At 42.5% G+C, this 6,000-nt stretch overlaps 2 non-coding genes across 2 annotated transcripts; one reads left to right on the forward strand and one right to left on the reverse strand.

Moving 5' to 3' along the window:
* Positions 1–1,559: 1,559 nt before the first annotated feature.
* trnae-uuc (transfer RNA glutamic acid (anticodon UUC)) lies at positions 1,560–1,631 on the reverse strand. The gene has a single exon. It is a non-coding gene; the product is annotated as a tRNA-Glu (tRNA).
* A 1,472-nt stretch (positions 1,632–3,103) lies between these two features.
* trnag-ccc (transfer RNA glycine (anticodon CCC)) lies at positions 3,104–3,175 on the forward strand. Its single transcript has one exon. It is a non-coding gene; the product is annotated as a tRNA-Gly (tRNA).
* Positions 3,176–6,000: the final 2,825 nt, after the last annotated feature.

Below are 6,000 nucleotides of genomic sequence, written 5' to 3' on the forward strand. Positions count from 1 at the left end.
GTGGATGCCCATGTCATTTAATGACAAATGGCATTTCTCTTTGCTGCTCAAATTGTTAATAATCATCGTGTTACACATCAAAGTATCAGAAAAACTTGATAATTCTTTTAGTTATTAAAAAGCTACAACGGTCCTAGAGCCACTGGAAAGAGTTAAGCGAGCACTTCTCTAAAGAGAAGTAGCAAATCTGCTGGCTGTAAAGTGTTATTTCAAATCAAGTGGTGCTCATAGGATGACTCCTTACAAACCAACGTCTTATTGAATTTGTGACAGGGCCAGATTAAATTGACATTGTAGCCATGTCATTGGAAATCAACAGCAGAACTGTCTTTGGTTTACGCTACACACAGTGCCAAAAGCTGGTTCCCTTATTCCCTGACCTGGAATCGAACCAGGGCCACGGCGATGAAAGCACCAAATGCTAGCCACTAGACCATCAGAGACCTAAAAGCTGTGCAAATGGTACAGGTTGCAACACTGTGGTAAACTCTTCCTAACTGGCTAATTAATTGGCATAGTGCATTGTACTGAAGTTATGAACATTTTAGCCTAGGATGAAAGCAATTGTGCGCACCTGGAGAATGAATCCAAGCAAACACAAGTTTCACGCTTTAGACTTCTCTCTTATTTCAGGGAGAAATAGAAAGATTCCTGAGTAAGAGTGAGTGTGTCATAGCCCTGCAAGAAAAACAGTTGATAGATGACTAAATAAGGGTCTGTCAGGGCATTGGTGGTATATTGGAGAGAATAGCTGCTTGCCAAGCAGTTGACCCGGGTTCGATTCCCGGCCAATGCATTCTTTGCTCCTTGTATGATCAGCTTTCTAATGTACCTTGCTATCTCTACCTCTTTTCAGACAATGGGTGGCTTGTAGGGTAAACACAGTCTCAAGCTTTATGCACTCTAGCAACTCTTCAACCAAGGAAGCATGTTTTGCTATGACTCTTCAGTTAAAGTGATGGTCTCTTATCTCATGTGCATTCTAAGTTCCTCCTCTACAAAGCAAGTGGGGAAGATTAGATTCCACAGTGCCATACAACACAAAAAACGGGCCTCCCTCAAACTCAATCCAAGACGGATCAACGGATGGACGGCCAGCACCTGCCAGATCGCCAAATGCTCCAAGTCCGCGGACAAAAACATTTTGTCCGACAATAGACCATGAAATTTCTCTTTTTCCGTATCATTCGTGGATGCCCATGTCATTTGATGACAAATGGCATTTCTCTTTGCTGCTCAAATTGTTATTAAGCACCGTGTTACACATCAAAGTATTAGAAAAACTTGATCATTCTTTTAGTTATTAAAAGCCACAACGGTCCTAGAGCCACTGGAAAGAGTTAAGCGAGCACTTCTCTAAAGAGAAGTAGCAAATCTGCTGGCTGTAAAGTGTTATTTCAAATCAAGTGGTGCTCATAGGATGACTCCTTACAAACCAACGTCTTATTGAATTTGTGACAGGGCCAGATTAAATTGACATTGTAGCCATGTCATTGGAAATCAACAGCAGAACTGTCTTTGGTTTACGCTACACACAGTGCCAAAAGCTGGTTCCCTTATTCCCTGACCTGGAATCGAACCAGGGCCACGGCGATGAAAGCACCAAATCCTAGCCACTAGACCATCAGAGACCTAAAAGCTGTGCAAATGGTACAGGTTGCAACACTGTGGTAAACTCTTCCAAACTGGCTAATTAATTGGCATAGTGCATTGTACTGAAGTTATGAACATTTTAGCCTAGGATGAAAGCAATTGTGCACATCTGGAGAATCAATCCAAGCAAGCACAAGTTTCACGCTTTAGACTTCTCTCTTATTTCAGGGAGAAATAGAAAGTTTCCTGAGTAAGAGTGAGTGTGTCATAGCCCTGCAAGAAAAACAGTTGATAGATGACTTAATAAGGGTCTGTCAGCGCATTGGTGGTATATTGGAGAGAATAGCTGCTTGCCAAGCAGTTGACCTGGGTTTGATTCCCGGCCAATGCATTCTTTGCTCCTTGTATGATCAGCATTCTAATGTACCTTGCTATCTCTACCTCTGCTCAGACAATGGGTGGCTTGTAGGGTAAACACAGTCTCAAGCTTAATGCACTCTGGCAACTCTTCAACCAAGGAAGCATGTTTTGCTATGACTCTTCAGTTAAAGTGATGGTCTGTTATCTCATGTGCATTCTAAGTTCCCCCTCTACAAAGCAAGTGGGGAAGATTAGATTCCACAGTGCCATACAACACAAAAAACGGGCCTCCCTCAAACTCAATCCAAGACGGATCAACGGATGGACGGCCAGCACCTGCCAGATCGCCAAATGCTCCAAGTCCGCGGACAAAAACATTTTGTCCGACAATAGACCATGAAATTTCTCTTTTTCCGTATCATTCGTGGATGCCCATGTCATTTAATGACAAATGGCATTTCTCTTTGCTGCTCAAATTGTTATTAAGCACGGTGTTACACATCAAAGTATCAGAAAAACTTGATCATTAGTTATTAAATGCCACAACGGTTCTAGAGCTACTGGAAAGAGTTAAGCGAGCCCTTCTCTAAAGAGAAGTAGCAAATCTGCTGGCTGTAAAGTGTTATTTCAAATCAAGTGGTGCGCATAGGATTACTCCTTACAAACCAACGTCCTATTGAATTTGTGACAGGGCTAGTTTAAATTGACATTCTAGTCATGTCATTGGAAATCAACAGCAGAACTGTCTTAGGTTTACGCTACACACAGTGCCAAAATCTGGTTCCCTTATTCCCTGACCGGGAATCGAACCCCGGCCATGGCTGTGAGAGCGCCGAATCCTAGCCACTAGACCATCAGGGACCTAAAACCTGTGCACATGGTACAGGTTGCAAGACTGTGGTAAACTCTTCCAAACTGGCAAATTAATTGGCATAGTGCATTGTACTGAAGTTATGAACATTTTAGCCTTAGATGAAAGCAATTGTGCACATCTGGAGAATGAATCCAAGCAAGCACAAGTTTCACGCTGAAGACTTCTCTCTTATTTCAGGGAAAAATAGAAAGATTCCTGAGTAAGAGTGAGTGTGTCATAGCCCTGCAAGAAAAACAGTTAAACAGTTAATAGATGACTAAATAAGGGTCTGTCAGGGCATTGGTGGTATAGTGGAGAGAATAGCTGCTTCCCAAGCAGTTGACCTGGGTTCGATTCCCGGCCAATGCATTCTCTGCTTCTTGTATAATCAGCGTTCGAATGTACCTTTATACCTCTGTTCAGACAACAGGTGGCTTGTAGGGTAAACACCTTCTCAAGCTTAATGCACTCTAGCAACTCTTCAACCAAGGAAGCATGTTTTGCTATGACTCTTCAGTTAAAGTGATGGTCTGTTATCTCATGTGCATTCTAAGTTCCTCCTCTACAAAGCAAGTGGGGAAGATTAGATTCCACAGTACCGTATGACACAAAAAACGGGCCTCCCTCAAACTCAATTCAAGAGGGACGGACGGATGCATGGCCAGCACCTGCCGGTGTTTTGGAGAAAAAAGGAGTCGAATCCGCGCGGTCAGCCTCTCATGGGGAAGTTTTATTCAAGGTAAACACAAGAAACTTGTGCTAAAGAAAAAAATAAATAAAAAGACCACACTCAGTGAGTAATTCCCTATACTCCCTATATCAGGGGTCTTCAACGTTTTACAGGCCAGGGACCACCAAACTGATGGAGAGTTGGAGCAGGGACCCCCTACTATTTATATGGCATACAATTGTGTTTTATATTTAACGGGGCCTAGTGCCGTGTATAAACATAGGTCCTCTGTTATTGTACATTCAATACTAAGCTATTCAAATAATACACAGGTTAATATATTCATGTTTTTATTTTAAACATGTGCAAGGTACAGGGTGGCCGTGCCACTGCCTTTTATAAACAAACATCTTGCATACAACACTGAGCTATTCAAATAATCCACAGATTTTAACTTTAACCCCCTGGAGTCTAAGGCCTTTACAGAGACTTTGAGGCAGTTGTCACCACCTTGACATTTTCAAGTATTTCAACTAACTGTAAACATCTATGTAAAAGTGACACATATGGTTGTATTCTGAAAAGCCTAACAAAAAACAATATGAGAGTGAAGTGAATGTAATACAAACAAGTTTTATTTAAATTGAGGGGAAACACAACTGTACAAAAAAACAAGTTTTAGAGGTCTTCAAACAGTGCAAGAAAACACACTATAAATGTATCTAGCCAAGACTTTTGAAGGTTGAACCTTGTAAACAAAAGTGTTGGCTGCATAAAAGTAAAAAGTGCAGTCAGAAAGGTTTTTTGTTTTCACACAAACTGTAAAAAAGTCATTCTGACTCCAGGCATTGTCTCAGAGTTGAATACAAATTAGATGGGTGTGTAACACCCCTGATTCCCCCCACCCCACCCCCCTGTCACTCTCCATGTGATAATTGTCTGTCACTGGCAGGACATTGCTGCCTTCCCCCACATGCTGGCTGAATGGGGCGTGCTCTCACCTGTGAATAGCCACTCAATCACCTGGTTCTTTACATGTGAATAGCGATAGGTGTGGCTGAGGAAGCTGCTGCAGTCCGAGACTACAGAAAATCCAAAGATCTCTGTTCACTCTCTTTAAAAAGGGCCAGCTATAGAATTTATTTTAATATATATATATTTGAAAACTAGAAGTTTGAATGTTTTTAATGGTGTCACTTATATGTTTCAATGACAAAAACTCACAGAGTTACAGATGTGTTTTTGAAGATGTGTAAAAAAATCCCGCCGGCGGGATTTAGACTCCAGAGTGTTTGCATGTAGATGGGACAATGAATCCTCAAACCATCTGTGGATGGCACATGTTTGCACACAATTTGTGAGAAAAAACTGTTTGCAAAAAAAAAAAAAAAAAAAAAAAAAATTAAATGTTTTTTTTTTTTTTTTAAATCGTCTAATCAACCAAAGATTTCGCGACCCCCCTGCAGCACCCCCTGCCCTATATAGACCAGTGAGCAGTGCTTAACAACATATCATTGGGGTCATCAGGTGGGGACCTCCTTACATCAGTGTTTCGTCTAGTTGGGCCCACGACACCTCCAGGATGCTAGACAACGACCACTGGCGTCCCAGAGTCACCCCCCTAATGCCAGCCATCACTGCTCCTCACACCACAACAACCATCTTTTACAGCCACAAGCTACCTCAGCCTCTCACCAACTGCACACCAGTCACAGCGGGGTGGGGATGCAAACCCTGGTTCAGGTAGGGGGTAATGAAAATATAGAGGGTGTCAGAAGTGGAGGCAGGAGAAGACACACTAGCAGATTCAGCAGACAAACTCACCTAAACAATCCTACAGTCACTAAGAATGCCAGCAAAACAAAGCCATACAACTCACTCTCACCAACTGCACACCAGTCACATCAGGGTGGGGATGCAAACCCTGGTTCGGGTAGGGGGAGAAATGAAAGAGGTAAGATAGGAGGGAATGGAATTCAAACCCTGGTTCGGGTAGGGGGTAATGAAAGTATAGAGGGTGCCAGAGGTGGAGGCAGGACAAGACACACTAGTAGACACACTAGCAGATTCAACAGACAAACTCACCTAAACAGTCCTATAATCAGCAAAAATGCCAGCAAAACTAAGCCATACAACTCACTCAAAGCCAACTCACCCAAAATGGCCGCTTGATTTCAAAAGGATCACATGGGCCAAACCCTCCAATTAAATATCCTGAATTTCTTCTTTGCTTCTTCCAAGAGTCTGTTTACCCGAAGTGCTCCCCCTGCTGGGCCCCCAGCTGCTATTGCTTCTTCTTATCCAAATCCACTGACTGGACTTTACTGCTTTATCTGACAGCTCTTTCACTATTTTCCTCACATTCTGTCCACTTACACCCAGCTCCCTCAACAATGAGACAACAGACTTTGCAACAAATCCTCTACATCCTACTTCCACTGGACAGATTCTAACTTTCCATCCTCGCTGCTCTGCTTCTGCCCCCAACTCCACATATCTAAGCTTTTTCCTTTTATATGCTTCT

Source organism: Odontesthes bonariensis, chromosome 5 (genome assembly GCF_027942865.1).
Source record: "Odontesthes bonariensis isolate fOdoBon6 chromosome 5, fOdoBon6.hap1, whole genome shotgun sequence".
NCBI classification, from domain to species: Eukaryota; Metazoa; Chordata; class Actinopteri; order Atheriniformes; family Atherinopsidae; genus Odontesthes; species Odontesthes bonariensis.